The sequence below is a fragment of the Phacochoerus africanus genome, chromosome 5 (assembly GCF_016906955.1).
Source record: "Phacochoerus africanus isolate WHEZ1 chromosome 5, ROS_Pafr_v1, whole genome shotgun sequence".
Classification (NCBI taxonomy): Eukaryota; Metazoa; Chordata; class Mammalia; order Artiodactyla; family Suidae; genus Phacochoerus; species Phacochoerus africanus.
The window spans coordinates 84,493,596-84,517,574 of record NC_062548.1 but is presented as its reverse complement, the minus strand read 5'-3'; the positions used below and the strand labels follow the sequence as shown (position 1 = coordinate 84,517,574).

The 23,979-nt window shown below is 40.6% G+C and overlaps 1 pseudogene; it reads left to right on the top strand.

Annotated features, from left to right (window-relative positions):
- Positions 1 to 10,271: 10,271 nt before the first annotated feature.
- LOC125126834 (spermatogenesis-associated serine-rich protein 2-like) lies at positions 10,272 to 11,957 on the top strand (annotated as a pseudogene).
- Positions 11,958 to 23,979: the final 12,022 nt, after the last annotated feature.

Genomic DNA, 23,979 nt, shown 5'->3' with positions numbered 1-23,979 from the left:
TACTTGGATTTCCAAGAAGAAACTTGGATACAGGGTGATCCTTTTCACCCAAGCCTTTAAAAATTTTGGCTCCCTTTCCAGCACTGTCACAATAATGAGCAGCAAAATTCATGAGGGTAAATTAGACTTTTATTGAATGGAAGAAAAGAATACAACTTTTGAGTGTGGACCAGTGCTGTTTACTAGAACTTTCTAGGATGATGGAAAAGTTTTTTATCTCTATTGTTTAATGTGGTAGCCAATAGCCACATATGGCTACTGAGCAGTTGAAATATGACTAGTGTGATTAAGGATATGAATTTTAAATTTTATTTAATTTTAAGTAGTTTAAATAGCCTCCCATGACTTGCAGTTATTGTATTAGACGCCCCAGTTTGACTCTGTGTATATCTGTATTAATTACTTCCTTAATGCTCTCTACTAATAACTCAATCACAAAGAATGCCTTATTTTTTCCTACCTAAATAGATCAGTCAACATGAATTTTAAAATTCTTTTCCTATTACTTATCCTTATGCCTTTTTTTTTTGGCCATGCCTGAGTCATGTGGAAGTTCCTAGGCCAGGGACTGAACCTATGCCACAACAGTCACCTTAGCAGCTTCTGCAGTGACAAGACTGGGTCCTTAGCCTGCTAAGAGGGGCTATTTCATCCACACTTTCCTTTTGTATAATTTGTTCACTTTACAAATATTTAATAAGCACCTCCTCTCTGCCAGGCACCTGTTGGTGCTATAAATATGTTGATTGTAGTGGAATTTGCAGTGTGCTGCCCTCCTGGAGGACAAAGGCACTTATTTTCCTAGGAGCTGGGGATGTTGGTTGCCCAAGTTTACCGTCTCTACCTAAGAACGGCACACATCCAGTCTACATGGACATATAAAGTAGACCCATTCACTGCAAACTGTGACAACTCTGAAAGGCCATTCTAAGCCCAGAGTTCCCCATGGGACAAGCAGAGGACTTTTTGGCAAACATGTCATAGTTCAACTTCTTCAACTTCTTCCTCTGTCTAACCCAAGCCTCCACAGTTGTTCCCTCCATTTCATACAGGCTTGATTTCTGCCATCATGGAGTTGACATTATTCTGACAGGGATGAAGAAACTGCTATCAGAGAAGTTTAAAGACTAGCAGGAGGACACACAGCTGATTCATAATAAAGTTAGGAGAATCCATCTTCCTAGCATTCAATGTAGTGCTCTTTCTACTGTACCATGTAGCCTTATAATAAATCATGTTGCATTAGGAAATCACAGTGTATTGTGAGTGGTACTAAGAACAAGACATCTTTCTAAAATGTTAAATTGAACAATAGGCAAATTAATTGTCTCTCGGAGCAGCACCTCTCTACTTTTAGGGAAATGCTTTCTTCTTCCTCTAGACAAAGGAGCCTAATTAAAGTTACTGTGTTCCTAAATGGTCCCTGTTCCTTGACCACATGGTGGGTTGAGAGGTTGGAACTAATCATGGTAGCTTGGCCATTGCTGGCCTAGAGATGGGCACATGACTGAAGTCAGGTCAATCATAACTCTTCCCCAGAATTGTTCTTAAACTGGAGCTGAGCAAGCTCTTTCATTGTATTTGGAATATATTAAGAATGTGTTTTGGGGCATCTACATTCATCTTGGAAAGAAGAGGATCTCCTCATTTTGGGAAGAGTTTGTTTGAGAGAAAGGAATCTTCCCTGTACAGAAAAATGAGGAGAGAGGCAGACAAATCCTGACAGTAATTTATGTCCTTCTTTCAAGATATCCCTAAGGCCAGTGCCATCTCTACACAAGGCTTGGTTATTTGAGCCAATGAATATTTTCCTTTTTGCTTAAGCCAATTCACATGGGTTTCTGTCCTATTTTCCTACCACTCTAGCAAATTGATTCCATTTTTTCCATTTAATCTTGTCATCTGTGTTTTGCATACCCATTTTTATATAGCTTGTATTCCTTAGCGAACAACTTTGTCTTCTGCCTTTTCACTTACCATTACTTTGTATTTCTTCACAGTTGACATAAATTGCCAAAGGTAATAATTCTAAGTTAATATACCACAGTCTAAGAGTTTTCCAACTATAGAATATTTAGATTGTTTTTCCCTCCTTGTTATTATATTTAACATTACAATAACCAACTTGGTGTATGTAGCATTATAATTCTGTTTAACTAATTCTTTTTTGGGGGGTGGGGGCGCACCCACAGCATGCAGAATTTCCCAGACCAGGGATCAAACCCATGTCACAGCAGTGACAACGTCAGATTCTTAACCACTAGTCTACCAGGGAAATCCTGTTGAATTAATTCTTTTTTTTTTTTTGTCTTTTTGCTATTTCTTTGGGCCGCTCCCATGGCATATGGAAGTTCCCAGGCTAGGGGTCGAATCGGAGCTGTAGCCACTGGCCTATGCCAGAGCCACAGCAACTTGAGATCCGAGCCGCGTCTGCAACCTACACCACAGCTCATGGCAATGCCGGATCATTAACCCACTGAGCAAGGGCAGGGACCGAACCCGCAACCTCATGGTTCCTAGTCAGATTCGTTAACCACTGCGCCACGACGGGAACTCCTGACTTAATTCTTAAGTTAAATTCTTTAGAGGGGGGTTGCTGAATCATAGTATGAACACTTTCATGATTTTTGACACAAAATAAGTATTTTTTATATTTTAGAAAAAGTTTATTTAGTTGTCAAGTTTAAATGAAATGTCAGTCTTTAATGGTGAAAGCCTTGAGTCACTTCCTCCTGACTAAATTTCTGCCACTTAGCTCCGCTTTCAGGGCCCATTGCTGCTTGTTCCTCACCTAGAACTCCTGGGAAGGGAGGAAGAACCTGAGGCCACCATAGCTGGCTGTGCTGTGTTTTTGCTCTGCCTAGGATTGGAGCTCTGAGGTGTGGTGTAGGAGTCTCACGAAAGAAAGGGAGGGCTGTAGAAGAGACTGGATGCATCAGGAGGGGCTTTCAAAATACCAAAGTCTCCCTACCCACAGCCAGATTCAGAATCTCATCAAGTGAGCAACTCTCTGGTTGCTCCTAACCAAGTTCCTAATAAATCTTATTTTATCATCCTATCGCTTGTTGGGTTTTTCCTTCTTCAAACTTATTATTATTGCAAACTATTAATTATGCAATTCATCGTCCCATTCTTGGTCATTTAACTTAAGAATTAATTCTTTTTTTTTTTTTTTTTTGCTAGGGGTTGAATCGGAGTGACAGCTGCAGGCCTCCACAGCCACAGCAACACAGGATCAAAGCCGCCTCTGTGACTGTTACACCACAGGTCACGGCAACACCAGATCCTTAACCCAGTGAGGGAGGCCAGGGATTGAACCTGGAACCTCATGGTTCCTAGTCGGATTCATTTCTGCTGCTCCATGATGGGAACTCCGAGAATTAATTCTTAAGTGGACATTAACCTAAGAATTCAACAGGAGGAAAAAGCTACATTCATCACATTGTCTCATATAAGATCCATAAGAGCAGAGATGTGTGTCCTTTTTGTTGAACAAAGGTATCCTGTATCCTAAGCCCCCTAAATGATGCCTGACACATAGAAGACACTGACAAAAAATCCATTGAATGAATAAGCAATAGAATTAGCATAACAAAGGAAACTAGGTGAAATAGATCTCTCAAATTTACCTAACCATGGAAACATTTTTTCAAATCCAAGTTAACATTCTAAGGGACACACTTTGGAAATGCCAAGTCCATATATTAGGGAAAAGTATCAAGAGGAAGTGAAGTAGCCCTGTGTATTCCACAGGATTTCTGTGCCTCTCTGAACTTACCTGTTGAGCTGCCCCACTCACTTGGCACACAGCAGAGAAGAAACCCAGTTGATAGGGATAGAGTAGGATAGTTTCACAGGTAGTTGTAGAAGTCCCAATAAGGGACCACAGATACAGGAAAACCTAGGGAACTTTGGGAGATCACTGTAAGTTAATTGCTCAAGAAATCCATCAGAACAAGGCAGGCTTGCCTCACTATTGGAGGGGTGAGATGTGCCTCAGGTTATTGCATGGGGGATGGAGTGAGGCCTGAATTTGGGTTCAGACCAGGGCAGGAGTTTAAGGACCACCCTTCTGCTTATTTGAATAAGCACCGTGTTGTCCTAGTTTGACCTTATAGGGTCAAATACTCTTTTACGGATACCAAGGAGGAGCTAATATTTGAGAAGGAAGAGGAGGTCTTTTCCCACCCCCACTCCCCTTGGATTGTAAAACTGTAGCCCACCTAATCCTCAAGGCAGAACTTCCTTGCCTGCCTACTCGCATCTCCCACAAGCGTCCTATCTTAATAAATCTATTTTTTGAAATCTATTTCACTTTGTCTCTCCCTGAATTCCTTCTGCACAGAAGCACAAAGAACCTGAACCTCATTAAGTCCAGACATGGAGTGAGTGATTCTAATTTAAAAACTGTGGATTCAAGTCCCAATCTGGGTTTAGGCTGGGTTTGAGTCCTGGCATGTGGGTTCAAGTCCCAGTCTGGGTTCTGGCCAGGTTCAAGACATAAGTGCTATCGGTTTCACAGTGATTTGACTGGCTTGAAGGGAATTTTGTTGAAGCAGGTTGGTAAACATGGCACTTTGATAATCAGGTGGAAATTTAATAGTTCTGGTTAATATTTTCTTAAAAATTCATAGTTTGGGGATCATTGCGGAAAAGTTCTACAGGCCAGTCCCATCAAACTGTTTTATAAGACAGTTTGCCTCAAGATGCTTTGGAGGGAAGTTTCTTTGTGAGCATTTTCCCAGTACTGACATATTGAAGTTAAATGAGTCTTCTGCATATTTAAAAAGATTAACATATCCAAATAAAAAGATTAATTAATTCACAGAGACTTTCTCTGACTGTATAAGAGTGAAATTATCCTGGCGTTGAATCACTGGGAGGATAAAGAACTCCAGATTAGGAATCTAGAGTAGTTAATTCCAGCTCTGTTCCCAAAGAAACTGCTTGATCTTTCTGAGCCTTGTGGAGCCTTTCTGAGCTCAGGGACCCCTCCTATAGTGTGAGATTGAATTAAAAAACCTGTAACATGCCTTCCAACTTGAATAGCCCATTTTGCTTATCTGAAAGCACATTTAGTCTCTAGGAATGGCATAAGTAGCTGCGAACTCGGAGAACTGGTTCATACGTCAATGTTGTGGCTAATAGAGCCTCCAAGACCATTACAGGGATGTAGATAATAACATAAAAAGTTAAAATCTCATGACTTAAATCACAATTGCTCTTTGGATGAGTGATTCAAAAGGTGCACAAAAAACAGGTTTGAGTAAGGCCCACTTACAGTTAATGCTGGCTGAAAAGAAAAGTGAAATGTGATGAAAGATACACTGAAATTAACCCGAAGAGGAACCCTTTGCTATTTGCAGGTCTCCGGCAGGACCACTTCACTTACCACCTTAGTTCTGTGACCTTATAAGTGTCTCTTGAGCTTCTGGCACTGGATTTTCCCCTCAGATACATTTCCCCTGTACTGCTTATCTTGTAAAATTAACTACTGTGTTACAGATGCATGAGCCAAAGCTAATTTTATAAGAAACTTGAGTGAGAGGAAATCAATCTTTCGAGGTCCCTGAAGTCCTGAGATCATAAAGAAAGGGATAAAGAAGTAGTTTCTGGTTTTTTTACTTTTGAGTTCCTTCTTAGTTTCAGTTTTCATGAAACTCTCTCCTCAAAACTTGCATGGCATATATAGATGCTTATAAACAAAACAATGACAAATACTATGCTGTTGGAAAGGTCACAGCCTGCAGCAGCCAAGGGAGGCTGCCAGGCTGGCTTGTTAGTGGAAATTTACAAATGATAATGAGGCTGCCACTTTAGCTTTAAGGGCTACTCCCACTTGGGGACCTGAAACTCTGTAGTCACCAAAACAGCAAAAAGTAGTTAATTCTTTGATTTACTGAAAGGAGCCCTATTGATCAAGTTCATTTAAGGTTATTAGTTTGTTTATTCTACACATTATCACAGTTGTGCAACCATACACACTTCTGCACTTACAGGATTTAATTATTATTGAGTTACAAAATCATGGGTTATGCCCATCTGCTGTAAGCCCAATCTTAAAGAATGTGCAAGCTTAAAATTCTAAGAATTGTTTTCTGTTTCTCTCCTGGTTACAAGATTGTGTGTGTGTGTGTGTGTGTGTGTGTGTGTGTGTGTGTGTTTTGTTATGTAAAACTGAATGACTGTTTTGAAAAGATCTAGGCAAAGGGTCATGACAACAATTCAGCTATTTAGCACAACTCTTCGTAAACAAATCACCAGTGAAAGGCTTAAATTGAGGTAATAATTCCGTTTCATTGTCAGTGAATAAACACCAGGCATCTATGGATATATTTAATTAATTCCTGCACTCTGTTCAAATACAAATTAATACAAAATAGCATTTTGTCACTTGAAGGTAATTGTCCAAGAGCTATCTTCAAGAGCTCTATGATTAAAGTATGGATTTAGTTATGGAATTCATAAGACCCCACAGAAATATTTTGAAGTGAACATTTATTCCACAAAAAGGCAGATAAAGTGGAGAATAAATGATGGCAAGGAAGATACCAGTCACAGTAACAACAATACAAACCAACTGTGTTCGCTAGAGGTGCAAACAAGCTCCCCTCTTAGCAGCAAGGAGGGGCAACGTAAACCAGATGGGAGAACCCAGATGGGAGGACGAGCTTCAGTGAGAAAGGGAAGTGATTAGGAGTCCTTCTAGGAAGATGAGTACTGTTTTGATTAATAGAGGAGGGGGAAGGCAGGGAAGGCAAAAAGGTGGGGCTGGAATTTGAGCAGACTTGGAAGGTTGACCTAAAAAGTGTTACTCTATCAAAGAAAGATTTTTTTTCCTTTTTGTGTCTTCATTTTTTCAAGTTGAAAAATAAATATATATTTATTATAAACATTAAATATTGTGAAAAGCAGTAGAAAACACTGAAAAGTAGAAATAGCTTCTCATAATTCCACAACCCCAGAGCAAACCATTATTAGGGCAAATGGATATTATTAAAGTTTTAACAAGTATTGCTAAATTGCCTTCCCCAAAGCCTGTATTTATTAATACTTGCACTAATAATGGATGAGGGTACTCGTTTTCCCACATATGTGGGTATTTTCAGTCATTTTAATTTCTGCCAATCTCATAGGAGAAAAATAACATTTTATTATGGAGCGTCTTTTCATTTTGTTTTGGTCATTTGATCTTTCGCCCCTAATTTGAAATGCTCCCTTTATTATAACTCATCAGTGCATCTTTAGCACCTAGCACATATGAGGCACTCACTAAAGGAAGATGCATAATAGATAGGAATGTTTATTGCTGCTCTTCTGAGGAGAAAAATGGTGTAATCACATCCGGGCTTTAAGACCATAGTTCTAGTGAAACTAGGGAGAAAGGAATGAGAGCAGAAAGCTACTGAATTCAGAGGATGGTTAGAAAAATCATTAAAATATTTCAGGCAGGAAAATGAACACTACCTAGAAAAGAACACTTTACCTAGGGTAGTGCCAGTGGGAATGAAAAATGGAAATAGATAATAGGGAGCATTCGAGGAGTGGAACTGAGGTAACTTCCTATCAATTTAAGTAAAATTTAGGCAAGAAGAGGAAACACAAGGAAGTATTAAAAAAGACTGGAGTTTTTAGCTTGGAAACCTGAGTGGGTTTTCACACAGTTAATGGGAATATGGAACCCATAGTGAATATTTTTTTTGAAGAGAGTTGTGAATAAGTTCATTTTATTTTTATTTATTTTCTTGTCTTTTTGCCTTTTCTAGGGCCGTTCCTGTGGCATAAGGAGGTTCCCAGGCTAGGGGTCGAATCAGAGCTGTGGCCGAGGGTCTATGCCAGAGCCACAGCAACGCGGGATCCAAGGCGCGTCTGCGACCTATACCACAGCTCATGGCAACGCCGGATCCTTAACCCACTGAGCAAGGGCAGGGATCAAACCCACAACTTCATGGTTCCCAGTTGGATTCGTTAACCACTGAGGCACAACGGGAACTCCATGAATTTCATTTTATGTGCTAAGGTGGGGACTGCCTCCTTCTGTTCTATTTATGACTTTGTTTTCATTCCTTTTTGCTTCCATTATGATAGTGTTCCATCAGTCTCCGCCATTTTGCACTTTTTTTTTTTTTTTGGCTGTGTACAGTGTATGGAGCTCCTGGACCAGGAATCAGACCTGGACTGCAGCCCCAAACTAATTTGCAGCTGTGGCAACCCTGGATCCTCAACCCACTGTGCTGACAGGAGATGGAACCCATGTCCCAGTGCTCCCAAGACACTGCCGATCCCGTTGCCCGTAGTGGGAGCTCCCATTTTTCACTTTTGAGTTCCACTTTTCCACTGGAGTTCTTTACCTAAAAGCATATTCAAGTTGCCTGTTTCCTTAACTACACCATTATTATAATCTTCCCTTTATTATTCCCATTGCCCTAACTTTTTTTTTTCACCATCACTTATCCATGCATTAATTCATTCACTTTAATATATATGGAGCGTTTTCAATATCCCAGGCATGGTTCTGCATGACAGGGAAAATCAGTAAATAAAAGAAATAAAAATCCCTTGCTTCCTTGGAGGTCACATACTTATTCTACTTGTTCATTATTTTCTTCTTATCTGCTTCCACCATTGTCCTGAAATTGTTCTTCTGAAAGTTGACACTGATTTTGAAACTGAAATCCAAGTGCCATTTGTCCTGTCTGCAGCACTTGATATTTTTGACAGCTCTCTATTCCCTTAGCTTAACTCTTATTATCTTCACTTCTGCTTTTCTATTTCCTGGAATGCTACATTATGTACTCTGCCTTTTTTCTATTCTTTTCTCCAGTCCTTCCATATAAATCATGTTTTAAGGACTCACTCTCAGATGTGACATTCATTTTAACTTGTATTGTACCATAAACCCAAGTTTACACATAAAGTTTACACATAAACTTGGTTGTACGTTTTATCTAGACCAATGTTTCCTAAAATTGTTCCATGGAACTGAACTTATTTGAGCTGTTAATGGATGTTATATAAAGAAAGAATTCTGTTCAAATACTTTTAGGAAAACACTGGGCTACTCCATGGTAGAACTTTTTAGAGCAATTGACATGCAAATGAGAATTATGAATCAGCTACAGAATGAATGTATCTTCCTCATGTCTTTGATCATAGAAACTTATTTTTGAGTTTTATCTTAGGACTTCTGAAGAACACACTTTAGGAAATATACTAAACAATAAGCTCTTTTAATGCCAAGACCTTATCATATATAGTTGTTCATGGATTACCTAAAGAACTCTGAAAAATACTTTGGTCCCAGGAGGTATTTAATACAATTCAATAGGTAGAGATTAATTTGAGGACATTCCAAGTGCAAAAGTGAAAGGGGAGCAAGAAAGGAGTGCTCATGTTTAGAAATGCTTAGTTCAGCTTAGCCACAAATGATGATAAGGAAGTCTATGAACAACTGTACACCAACAAATTAGATAACTTAGATGAAATAGACAATTTCCTAGAAGGACACAAACTACCAACTCTAACTCAAGAAGAAAAAGACAATTTAGATACCTTGTACAAGTGAATAGATTGAATTATTATTATTATTATTTGTCTTTTTATGGCTGCACCCATGGCATATGGAGGTTCCCAGGCTAGGGATCCAAGTGGAGCTGTAGCTGCTAGCCTACGCCACAGCCACAGCAACGCCAGATCCGAACCGTGTCTGCAACCTACACCACAGCTCATGGCAATGGTGGATCCTTAACCCACTGAACAAGACCAGGGATTGAACCTGCATCCTCACGAATACTAGGTCAGGTATGTTAACCGCTGAGCCACAACAGGAACTCCAGATTGAATTATTAATTTAAAAAAAAGTACCGATAAGAGCAGGAGGAGGTGGCGGAGGAGCTCCTTTCCTCTTCTCAGACCCCGGAGCATCCAGGGCACAGAGCCGGAACTGGGGGGACACAGCGATTGCGGGAGCCCGGGAGGTTCCTGGGTCGGGGATCAAACACCTACGTCACAGCTTCAACCCAAGCCACAGCAGTGACAACACCAGATCCTTAACCCGAATCTTCCTGGAAAAAGAGACATGAATGTCTGCAGTGATATTTCCTGACAAGAAGTTGATAACCAGAGAAGGCAAGGGGATCAACAACTAGGGAACAGGATTTCGAATTACCAGGATTTTATTTCGCCTCCAACTACAGACTTCTGTTATGTCCTTTTAAATCAGAGAGAACTACAGCCAGAACCAAGACAAGGCAAACACAAGGCAAACGGTTACTTTTCTTCTGTATTTTTTGATATTAAAAAAAACCCTTAAATGTCTAGGAAACAAAACCAGAAGGATTCATCAGGATTCATTTTTGATTTGCAGTCCAATACTGTACTGGCCCAGGGAGGAGCTTTTGAGAACATGAAAGAGAAGATTGATGCAGTGCGTGCAATAGTTCCCAATAAGAGCAACAATGAAATTATCCTGGTTTTGCAGCACTTTGATAATTGTGTGGATAAAACAGTACAAGCATTCATGGAAGGTAGTGCCAGTGAAGTACTCAAAGAATGGGCAGTAACAGGCAAGAAAAAGAACAAAAAGAAGAAAAGAAAACCAAAACCTGCAGCAGAACCAAGTAACAGTATCCCAGATTCCAATAAATCGGTTCCCACTCAGGAGGAGCAGTCTGCACCTTCCTCAGAGACAGGTGGTATTAATGGTTACCATGTCAGTGGTGCCATCAATGATACTGAGTCAGTGGACTCACTCAGTGAAGGTATGGAGACACTTTCAGTAGATGCCAGAGAATTGGAGGATCCTGAGTCTGCCACACCCCATGTGCTGAATAGAACAGGATCCATGCTGGAGAATAGTGTCTCTGATTTTGAGTCCAAGTCTTTGACTATGCACTCCACTCAGAATTCTCAACAAAATAGGAATGCTGATAAATCTCTCTCAGGATCTACCTTAGGACCTCCATTTTCAAATCTAGGCTTGGAAGATGTTCTACTCTCTTCCACCAACAAAAAGCTAGACTTCAATATTGAAAAATCTGTGGAAGACCTCCAGCGCTGCACGGTGTCTCTTGCACGATATCGATATTGAGTTGTAGTTAAAGAAGAAATGGATGCTTCCACTAAGAAAATGAAACAAGCTTTTGCTGAACTGCAGAGCTGTTTAATGGATCGAGAAGTGGCATTGCTGGCCAAAATGGACAAAGTGAAAGCTGAAGCAATGGAAATTTTGCTCAGCCATCAAAAGAAGGCCAAGCTTCTGAAGAAGATGACCATTGTGGCTGTGCGAATGTCAGAGGAGCAGTTGGTTGAGCTCAGAGCTGATATCAAGCACTTTGTTAGTGAACGCAAATATGACGAGGATCTGGGATGAGTGGCCCGATTCACCTGTGATATAGAGACCCTAAAGAAGAACATTGATTCATTTGGACAAGTGTCCCATCCAAAGAACAGCTATTCAACCAGATCTTGTTGTAGCTTGGTTGCCTCTGTGTTTTGAGTAGCCCATGTGATGCCTCTGCTGCTTCCTCTTCCGCCTGTGCCTCTGCTCCCAGCCTTACAACTGCTAACAAGAAAAGCTCAGCACTAGGAGAGACTCCTGCAGCCACCGCAGACTCCAGTGGCTGGCCCTACCAGCCTCATCGAGAGGTATTGCCGGGGAACAGATGAGGAGGACAAGGCTACAGGCCACAAGGCCCAAAGTCCAGTGACCCCACAAACCAAGGGTGCCATGACAGCACAGGTTGTTATAGAAATAGCTCCTGGTATTCATCTGGTTCCAGGTAACAGAGTGTTCCATCCCAGGCACCAGGAAACACTAGTGAACGGGGCCAGGCTCACCCCGAAGGGACCAATGGAACTGGAGCCAGCACAGAGCCCAGCCCACCCAAGCCCTTGTTCATAAAGGGGCTGCCCAGCACAAACCCAGGACCTCACAGCCCGAAACCGTGAACTCTTGAGTTAAATTCCGCCTGGGTTCTCTCCTCCATCCCACACAATTCAACTTGGTAACTGGACTCTAGGAACTTATAGTTAGATTTAATAACAAAAAGAAGTTTACACATATCACTTCTTACGCCATTCTAAATATTTTGGTTTCTTCTCTCGTTTTCTTTTGGAAGGGAAGCTGTTTTTTCCCTTGACCTTTCCCAATGATAGGGATTAATTCTGACTGGTCATTTCCACCAGGGATCACAGGCAACTGTTGCCAGGTTTCCCAAGGGTCAGCGGGGTTCTCCCTAGAGCCCCAGGTCTTTCCGGTGCCTGAAGGGGCCTTCCTCTGCAACCCCTACTGCGCAGGCTTCAGGAGGTGGCTCGGAGCTGGTCTTGCTGCCTTTCCAGTCTAAGCAGAAGCCGGACATGCCTGCCTGGTTCCCTGGAAGTAGCAGGGTAACCAGGAGAGGCAGTGAGGGGATTGAGTCCTGCCCTAAATTAGCCAGAGAAGGGGAATTGGATTGTTGAAAAGGAAAGAACACTAGGAAACACTTGAGAATCTGCCTCTGCTCCCAGAACACGCCTGAGATGGACACTCAGGGTGGGGTTTCAGTCTCTTGCTTGGCACCGTGGCTTAACCTGCATTTTCTTCCAAATGCCCAAGCCTTGTTTCCTAGTACTGAGATGCCAGACCAGCCTAGGGAAGTCTATGGGAAAGTAGCATTTCATTAAAGGGAAAAAAGTCTTTCTCTGTTTTAGTGTTTGAAACTTTTTGTTGTTGTTCTGCTTCTTTCCTGATTCCTGTTTGGACCCTGAACCAAATTTATAGCAATATAATTAGTGTTAATCTAAGGTGTTACCCATCAAAAAATTGCCACAATCTTTAGAGTTGAATTAAATAAAAGCAACTGCATAAATGCACCCCCCCCCCAAAAAAAGTACCCACAAAGAAAAGCACAGGCCCAGATGGCTTCACTACTGAATTCTGCCATACATAGGTAATATAGATACAACCAAGCCTGATGTTGGAGGAATTTATACTTTACCCTATCAGTAGTGAACTACTTGAGGTTAGGAGAGTTGAATAATAATGATAAGGGCAGGGTCAAATTCCTCTTTCCAAACAGAGATGATGCTGAACCACCTCGGTCAAGTACACTCCTAAATTGGGCCAGAACCAGGTTGGCTCTGAATCTGCCAGGCGCAGAATCTATGCCATTTACTGCTTGATTGAGCATTGAGTATTAAGGCCATGAGGTAGTCCAATAGTTCTGAGCTGGAATAAATACCCTAAATCCAAACATCACCTGCAATAGACATCTACCTGTGTAGAAATTAATGAAAGTAGGTTATGAAATGGGCAGCTTACTGCTGCCTCAGGAAATTGGTGTTACTTTCGCTAAATCAGGTCAAATTTGCTTTCACAATCTTTAGTAAGGAATTGGAGCTACTCAGAAAAATATGACCAAAGTTCATGTCAAACCACGGCCATAACCATTACCCAAAATTGTCTTGCATATTGTAAAACCCCAAATTGAACTTTCTTCCCATACCTCTCTAATTTTAATTCCATAGAAGTACTTACTAAAATATAACCTAGATACTTTTCTTGTTTCATAAAATTATTTTACTTCTGTACATTATCTTATTTCTACTAAAGATATTATTAGGCTGTTATCTTGTTGATTCCCAATCTTCAGCAGGGCAGGAACAAGACTCTGACACTCAGCTAGCAGTCTGCTCACTCTGAGATATTCAGTGCCTATCAGTGTGATTTTTCCTTCATGTTCTTTTTTTTTTTCTTTTTATGGCGGCACTTGTGGCATATGGAAGTTCCAAGGCTACGGGTTGAATCAGAGCTGCAGCTGGGGCCTATGGTATAGCCGTGGCAATACCAAAATGTGAGCCACATCTACAGCAATGCCGGATCCCCAACCCACTGAGTGAGGCCAGGGATGGAACCCACATCCTCAGAGAGAGAACCTTGTGTTCTGTTCTTAACCTGCTGAGCCACAATGGGAACTCCTAAGGATTAGCTTTTAACTGAATTGTTTTTGCACTTTTGTTAAAATTCAGTTGAGAATATTTGTGTCTATTTCTAGGTTCTCTATTCTGTTCTACTGGTCTGTGTATCAGTAGACACATGGTATTGATTATTGTAGCTATATAATAAAGTCTTGAAATAGAGTAGATTGATTCCTCACATCTTATTTTTCTTTTTAAAAATTGTTTTCGTGATTCTAGATTCTTTGCATTTCCATATAATTTTTTGTTTTTCTATTTTAGGGCCACACCCATGGCATATGGAGTTTCCCAGGATAGGGGTCAAATTGGAGCTGTAGTCACCAGCTTACACCACAGCCACAGCAATGCCAGATCTGAACTGCATCTGCGACCTACACCATAGCTCATGGCAACGCCAGATCCTGAACCCACTGACCGAGGCCAGGGATCAAACCCTCATCCTCATGGATCCTAGTCAGGTTTCGTTAACCGGGTGAGCCATGAAGGGAACTCCTCCATATACATTCTGGAATAATCTTGTCCATCTACAGAAAACTTTGCTAGGATTTTGACAGGACTTGCACCAAACTTGTATATCAATTTGGGAGAGAGCTGACATTTTTACTTTGTTGAGTATCTAATCTATAAACACAGTTTATATTTCTCCATTTATTTAGACCTTCTTGATTTCTTTTATTAGTTTTATATTTTTCAGCATACTACATGTTTTGTTAGACTTATACTTTATTATATTTTTAGGAGCGTGATTATGAATATTACTGAATTTATAATTTTGGTGTTCACATATTCATTGCTAGTATATTGAAATGCAATTGATTTTTTTTTGTCTTTTTGCCTTTTCTAGGGCCACATGCGAGGCATATAGAGGTACCCAGGCTAGGGGTCCAATTGAAGCTGTAGCCACCAGCCTACGCCAGAGCCACAGCAACGCGAGATCTGAGATGCGTCTGCAACCTACATCACAGCTCACACCAACACCGGATCCTTAACCCACTGAGCAAGGCCAGGGATCAAACCCACAACCTCATGGGTCCCTGTACGATTCGTTAACCACTGAGCCACGACAGGAACTCCTAATTTTTTCTTTTTTTTTTTGTCTTTTTAGGGCCTAACCCGTGTCATATGGAGGTTCCCAGGCTAGGGGTCGAATCAGAACTACAGCTGCTGGACTACACCACAGCCACAGCAACATGGGATCCAAGCTGCCAAGTCTGCAAACTACACCACAGTTCATGGCAACGCCAGAGCCTTAACCCACTGAGCGAGGCCAGGGTTCGAACCTGCAACCTCATGGTTCCTAGTCAGATTCATTTCTGCTTTGCCACTATGGGAACTCGAGAAATGCAATTGATTCTTTTGTTTATCTTATATTCTGTGAACTTGCCGAACTTACTTATTAGTTTTTTTTGGGGGGGTGCTTTTGTTTTTGTAGGTTCCTTGGAATTTTCTACGTAGACAATCATGTCATCTGCAAATAGGGAGAATTTTATTTCTTCCTTCCTAATCTGTATGCCTGTTCTTTTCTCTTTTTTTTTTGCTTTATTGTATTGGCTAGGACTTCTAGCACAGTGTTGAATGAGAGTGATGATACTGAATAACCTTGCCTTGTTTAGGATTTTAGGGGGAAAACATTCAATCCTTCCTTATTAAGTATAATAGTAATGGTAAGTTTTTCTTCTAGATGTTCTTTCTCAAATTGAGAAAGTTCCCCTCTATTTCTAATTTTCTAACAGCTTTTATAATAAACAAGTGTTGAATTTTTTCCAGTGCTCTCCTTCATTGATTGACATGATCACATAATTTTTCTTCTTAACCTGTTTATATGGTGGGTAACATTGAGCAATCTTTGAATGCAATGCTGTTTCAACATCAGAAATTCAATTAATATAATACATTATTTCAGTAGAATAGGAAACATAAATGACATGATCATCTGCTATAGACTGAATTGAGCACCATGGAAATTCTTATGTTGAAAGCCTACCACCCAATGTGATGGTACCTGGAGATGGGGCCTTTAGGAGGTGGTTTGGTTTAGATGAGGTCTTAAAGGGTCACAAGGGCCCTCATAGTGGGATTAGTTCCCTTATAAGAAGAGATACCAGAGAATTTGGTTTCTCTCCCCAGTGAAAGGGTACAGTGAGAAGGTGGCTGTCTGAAAGCCAGGAAGAGAGCTCTCACCAGAATCTACCTATGCTGGCATCCTGATCTCAGACTTTCAGCCTCTAAAACTACAATAAAATAAATTTCTGTTGTTAATGCTACTCAGTCTATAGTATTGTGTTACGGCAACCCAAGCAGACAAGGCAGCTCAGTTGATAAAGAAAAAGCATTTGGGAGTTCCCGTTGTGGCACAGTGGTTAACAAATCCAACTAGGAATCATGAGGTTGTGGGCTCGATCCCTGGCCTTGCTCAGTGGGTTAAGGATCTGGTGTTGCCGTGAGCTGTGGTGTAGGTCCAGACGCGGCTCGGATCGGATCCCGCATTGCTGTGGCTCTGGCGTAGACCAGCGGCTACAACTCCGATTCGACCTAGCCTGGGAACCTCCATATGCCGCGGCAGCGGCCCTAGAAAAGGCAAAAAGACAAATAAAAAAAAAAGAAAGAAAGAAAGAAAAAGAAAAAGCATTTGACAGAATCAAACACCCTTTCACAATAAAATTGCTCAGCAAACTAGGAATAAAGGAAAACTTCTTCAATGCAGGACACCTACAAAATACCCATGGCTAACATCATTAACAGTGAAAGACTGGATGCTTTCCCCCTATGATCAGGAATGAGACAAGAAGGTCCACTCTCACCACTTCTCACCACTTCTATCCAACATTGTACTAGATATTCTAGCCAGGGTAATTAGACAAGAAAAAGAAAAGGCATCCAGATCAGAAAGGCAGAAATAAGACTGTCTCTATTCACAGATGACAGAATCTTTTACATAGAAAATCCTAAGAGGTCCACCAAAAAACTATTAGAACTAGAAGACATTTTCATAAGGTTACAGGACAACAAGATTGATTGACCAAAATTAATTGCAGTTTATACAATTGTAATGAAAAATCCAAAAATAAAATTAGGAAAACAATTTCATTATGAATAGCATCAAAAAGAACAAAAGGCTAGGAATAATTTTTTTTTTTGTCTTCTTAGGGCCACATCTGAGGTACACGGAAGTTCTCAGGCTAGGGGTTAAATCGGAGCTGCTGGCCTATGCCACAGCCACAGCCGCTCAGGATCCAAGCCATATCTGTGACCTACACTGCAGCTTATGGCAACACCAGATCCCTTAACCCACTGAGTGAGGCCAGGAATTGAACCCTCATCCTCAGTGATGCTAGTTGGATTCTTAAGTTGCTGAGTTGCAATGGGAACGCCTGCTTAGGAATAAATTTAACAAAGAGGGCAAAACTTCTCCTTTGAAAACTACGAAACATCATTGAAAGAAAGAAATTAAAGATCTAAGGAAATGGGGAAAAAAATCCATGTTTTTAACCGAAGACTTAACATTGTTAATATGCAATATTCTTTTTTTTTTTTTGTCTTTTGTCTTTTGTCTTTTTAGGGCCACACCTGTGGCCTATGGAGGTTTCTAGGCTAGGGGTCTAATCAGAGGTGTAGCCGCCGGCCTACACCAGAGCCACAGCAATGCGGGATCCGAGCCGTGTCTGCAACCTACACCACAGCTCATGGCAATGCCCGATCCTTAACCCACTGAGCAAGGCCAGGGATAGAACCCGCAACCTCCTGGTTCCTAGTTGGATTCGTTAACCACTGAGCCACAACAGGAGTTCCAATATGCAATATTCTTAAAACAGACCTACAGATTCAACTCAATTCCTATCAGAATCCCCACTGACTTTTTGTAGAAATTTACAAGCTGATTCTAAAATTCATATGGAATTTCAAAGGATTCAGAATAACCAAATTGATCCTGAAAAAGTGAACAAAGACGGAGGATTCTTGGTTTTTATTTCAAAATTTACTCTGGGGCACAGCAGAAGCAAATTCAACTAGTAACCATGAGGATGTGGGTTTGATCCCTGGCCTCGCTCAGTGGGTCAGGGATCCTGTGTTGCTGTGAGCTGTGGTGTAGGTTACAGACTCGGCTCAGATGCTGCATTGTTGTGGCTGTGGCATAGGCTGGCAGCTGTAGCTCCAATTCAACCTCTAGCCTGGGAACTTCCAAATGCTGTGAGTGAGGCCCTAAAAAGCAAATAAACAAACAAGCAACACCCCCCCCCCCCAAAAAAAAAAAACTTACTACAAAGCAACAGTAATCAAGATAATGTAGTAATGGTGCAAGGATAGATATATAGGCAATAGAGTAGAATTGAGAGTTTGGAAACAAACTTGTATATTTGTGGTCAAATTATCTTTGACAAGCATGCCAAGACCATTCAATGGGGAAGAATATTCTTTTTGACAAATGCTGGGACAACCAGATAACCAAAGGCAAAAGAATGAAGCCAGACCTTTATGTTACACCACATACAAAAATTAGCTCAAAATGGATCAAAGACCTAAGTCTATAAAACTCTTTTAGGAAAATATAGGGTCAAATCTTCATGACCTTGAACTTGGCAAAGGTTTCTTAGATATGACACCAAAAGCAAGAGCAACAAAAGAAAAAATTCATCAAAATTAAAAACTTCTGTGCTTCAAAGGAGATCATATGGATTTTATTTAAACCTGTTATTTTAGCTGATTTTCTCTGGCACTGTTCCAGCAGGGGAAGGAAGGAGTAGGTGTGGAGCAGCCACCTTGTTATTGCCAGTTGACAGTAGGCATCCAGATGGGTAGTGGACTCTCTCAGCCTCTGCTGGCACCTGAGCAGTGGGTGCTTTTCATTACCTATAGGTGGAGATGGGAGTTCCAGCTCTTCACCATGCCTCCGCTGATACCTCCCTGGTAGGTAGGAGGAGCACAGGAGGACTTAATACTACTCTCCATGTGGACTCCACTAACACCATGGATGTAGGGTGAGTGGTGTCTGGTCTCATTACTACTAAGTTGTCGTCAAAATCCTGACTCTCAATCATGGTTCCTCCGACACCAAACTTGTGTTAGTGGGAGTTGGGGAGAGGGGTGGAAAGTTCACTACAGCCTTGCAAAAGTGGAAGTCTGAGCTATCCACCTGGCTACTACTAGTACAGGTGGGGTTGCAGCCACAGTTTCTTCTGCCATGTTTGGCTAGAGTGTAGTACTTACTGCCTGAAGCTTTTCTGTCCTGCTAGGCTGCTCTTTTCCAAGTCCTCTGGCCATAGTGTAGGATTTTGTTGGTGCTTTCCTTTATTTGTGGGGGTTGCCAGCTTCTTCATTTCCGAGTCTAGGATAATATGAGGCAAAGAGACAATCCAGAGGACTCATTCCTGTGTTGTGCCTTGGGTCCCAAGGTCCCTAGTTGATTGACCTTCTCTCCAGAGAAGATTTTAGAATCTTCCTATGTTTGTTTTCAGATCTTAAATTTCTAAAACCAGAAGAAATCTTGGTGAGAAATGAACCCCAAGCTTACCTGCAATATTGGAGTACATTCCAAAGTGCTTTTTACTGCATCAGAGTGCCTCAACAGATGGTTTTCTTTCATTTTGTTGGATGTGTACTCAAATTCATTGCAACTTATTTCTCCAGATGCTCAAATTTAGAGGAGAAACTTAGCACCACATGTTTTGTCCAGTGAGCAATCAAACTCAAATTGTAAAACAAATTTAGGAACCATTCTCTACTGCATAGGTTTGAATCAAAATAAATTTTTATAAGAAGATACTGAAAATCTGCTGTATGTAAAACACTGTGCTAGGGAGCTCCCGTCGTGGCGCAGTGGTTAACGAATCTGACTAGGAACCATGAGGTTGCAGGTTCGATCCCTGGCCTTGCTCAGTGGGTTAAAAGATCCGGCATTGCCGTGAGCTGTGGTGTAGGTTGCAGACGTGGCTCGGATCCTACGTTGCTGTGGCTCTGGGAACCTCCACATGCGGTGGGAGAGGCCCTAGATAAAGCAAAACAAAACAAAACAAAAACCTCCACATGCCGTGGCTGTGGCCCTAGGTAAAAGCAAAAACAAAAAATAAATAAATTAATTAAATTAAATAAAAAAATAAAACACTGTGCTAATATATTTTATAAAAATGGGCCATGTTACCAGCCTACTGGTGATGTTCCATCTCAAAACCTCTGCTATGCAAAAATGTCCTAGGTGTTTTTGTTTAATGACCATTTATCAGCACGATGCAGTTCTTTTAGGAAATCTGTTTCCACATGATATTTTGTTTGTTTAACTTTTTATTGGACTACCTGTCTTGCTTTAAATCTTTTACCAACCTACAACTCAACTGATACAATAGCTAATGGAAGATGTGTATTTAATCTATTTAAATAGTTGTCCCACAGCTGAGTTTTCCAAGAGGATTTCCTAAATTGGTTTGTAGATAAGTTCAAAGGACTTTTTTTTCCCTCTCAAGTATTAGGCAGATACCAAATATAAAGCTGTATTATTTAGTCTGTCAAAATTCCGTACCGGGAGTAATCAGTAATTTGTTGCTAATTGCGAATTAGGAAGGACTCAAAGAAACTAATTCTGATGGCTTTAAGTAGCACTTTTTTTCTTTTTCAAAATGATGTTAAAACACCTTTTTCTTTTTACAAAAGGCTATGTTTGTATGTTATAAAACAATCTGAAAATACTGACAAGCAGAACTGTCTAAAAAAGATTTATAATTCTACCAACCCAGAGACTTTGATATGTTGACATCAGGGTATAGACTTCCAGACTTTTTCCTAGGACATGTTTGAATATATATATATATGTATACATATGCATGCACACACACATATATATTTGTATATATGTATATACATATATCTGTGTGTGTATGACTGTTTTAGTAGGAAAAAATCTTCAGTTATGGCACTTCTAAAATATTTAGTATAGGGCCTGTGGTTCTGGCTCTTTTGAAAAGAAGGAAATATGTCATTATACATAACATTTGTTTTGTGGCTTGTGTTTTTAATCTCTATTACGTTAATATTTTGGATTTATGCACATGTAAGCTTTTAGACTTAATTCATTTTACACTATTCTACTCTGGTAGAAATAGCCTTTCAACTATAGGAAACATTTTAAACAACTAGTTAAGGATAAGAATGAAAGGAGGAGCATTGCTTTCTTTTTTACTCAGGATAAGACATTGCCTTCGTGACTGTCACTGAGGAATATATTCTCTTAGAAAGCTAAAGGTTGTGCAGAATTCCTAAGAGCGAAATCTCATTGGTCATATCCTATTCTGAGGTCTTATGGAGTTTGTCATTATTAGGGCTATTAACCTGACCAATACAGACATCTGTATCATGTGGGGACAGAAACTACCAGTTTAAGTACCCTAAGAAAGCCAGTTTGGGCATTTGTGAAAAGAACTGAGCTATTTTGTATCCTGTTTCTACATATGTATGGACAACCATGATTATTCAGAATACACAATTCACAAAATATTTGATTAATAAATTTTTTTGGCCACGTCAATGGCATGTGGAAGTTCTCAGAGAATGAACCCGTGCCTTAGCAGGGACCTGAGCCACTGCCATGACAATACTGGATCCTTAACCCACTGCACCACAAGGTGACTCTCTGGTTTAATACAATTAAAGCTCTAGATTTAAAATATTTCTGAAACTGATGAGATTTAAAAATGGATTATAAAATGAAAAAGGAGCTGATATATTCTCTTTAAACAGCCAAGCACGGCTTTCAAACACTAACAGTGCCTTAGCTTATTTCAACAAACTGTTCAAATTTTAATTGAAAATAAAAATGTGTAAATTCTGTTGCACAGCTTATAATCACAATGTTTAATATAGTACATACTATCTTATACAAAGAAAATGTGACTTTAATGCATATCACTAGCAAATGTATCTCACTTTTTAATGCCCAGTACTTTGGACATATTTTTGTTAGATAATTTTGATATCACATACTTCAGATGACTTTTCCAATTCTGTGTTTGCTTAGTGTGTGTTTTAATAACATACATATGTCACCTCCATCTCTTTTTCCTCAGAAACTGTCAGATGAGGAATCATCATCATTCTCTTTCTTTGATGAGTTTTATAAAAATATCACACTCATTCTACATGATTTTAAAAAATTAACTTTCCTGGGGTATAGTTTAGATAAAATGCACCTATTTAAAGCAACATCATGATGCACTCAGATAAATGTATGCACACACACTCTGCACAGTTTTTAATTTGGAGAGATGGGTGACCTGAGTTCATTCCAAACTACTGGTCACTTACTAGCCATGTGACCTTGGACAAGTTATCGTGACTTTTCAAAGTCTTAATTCTTCTCTGTGAAATGAGGATAGTGGTGATCTCAAAGGTTGTAAGGTTCTGTGAAATAATGAATAGCAAGTGTCCAGAATATAGTCTGTTCTCAATTCACCTTTCATTAAGTAGGATTTAAAAAAAAAAAAAACCTTCATAATTCCAAATTTCTACCTGGAGTCTTTCAAATAGAAATCTATGAATTCATCATTTCTTCCTCATGTCCAACTATTAACCATATTCACTTATTCTTTATGTCAGAGGTAGAAGGAAAACAGGAGAAACAGCATGAACTTATATCTTGACAACTCCTAGAATTTCAGTATGTCCTTGTCAGCAATGATAGGCATATAGGGTTGTGTGTACCTTTCACTCTGCTACCAACCATTGCTGAATAATTTCTAAAGGACAAAGGTCACTAGGAATAGGTGGTTATGTAGTCTCACAGCTACACATTTCCTTAGGCAAAAATTCATAGAAGCTAAAGGATGGCTTCTACAATTGTTTGAGGACAATGCTAAGCATTTGAAGCAGGTGTTTGGGGGTTTTTCCCTTTAAATTCCCCACAAGTATGAAGGAAGTGTTTTTCAGTGTCTGAGAACACAGGCAAAAAAACTGCTAAATCATCTGACTTCATTTGAATAACAAGTGTTTACACCAGCTAACTTACCCTGACTACTATCTGCTGTCAGACACGGAGAAACCCAAAAGGCAATAACTTTAAGTCATTCTTGATTATGTCTGGGATATACATATCTGTTGGAGATTCCCTCCCTTATCTTTCAGGTACCTGATGGGAACTCCGGAAACACCAACATTCCATTTTCCTGCTTCTTGATTGCATTTTCTAAATAATGCCATCTGCATTCGGTTTGCAATCATTAGGTCAAGTGTCTCCTTTAAATAACAGAATCCTGTGAACTGTAATTAATTAATTAGAAGGCAGTTCGAAAATAGTGATACTTTGATGGTGATTCTATTTGTCCTTTTTTTTTTTTTTTTTTTTAAACTCACAACGAATTTGCTGTTCCAAATGTTAGTGCTTTCATGTCCTTGCTCCTTCATTTTTCTTTGGCCAGGTACTTTGTAACTCCACTGCATTCTTCACCTTTCAACAATCTAACTATTCCCCTTACTACCACTTCCACTTGAGGGGCTTGGGGCTGGTAAGCGAGGAGGAAGAATCCACCCTCCCCAACAGGTTCTCACAGCGGAGATACGCCTGAAAGGAGACTGAACCCCAAGGCCATCCGTCGCCGTCGCCGCAAGATCCCCAGGCCCGGCCAGGGCTCTAATAAGAAAGCACCCTAGCTTCGCCTCGGCTCATTCATTCTCTGCCAGGACTTCGAGATCAGGGACTCAAGGCAACACAGAGAAGGAGGAGGAACAGAAGAAAGAGGAGGATGAAAAGGAGAGGAAGAGGAAGAGGAACTACCCATCCTCTAAGCCGGCCAAGCCTCATGGAGCCTCAGGGGACTTGGGGCCCAGGAGGCGTGGCCTTAGTGTGGAAGCGGAGGGCGGGGCCTCTTGGAGGCAGAGACTCCTGTTAGTTCCAGCTCGGTGGGGCGGGGCAGCCCGGCCTCCTCAGAGTGGGCAGTAGGGCTGTCCAAGTTTGCCGGCGGTGCGAAAGGGAACACCATCCGTCAAAGGAGAATACAAACTCTTAAGAGGGTCGCCAGCCCGCGAGCTCGCGGCTCTTTCCAT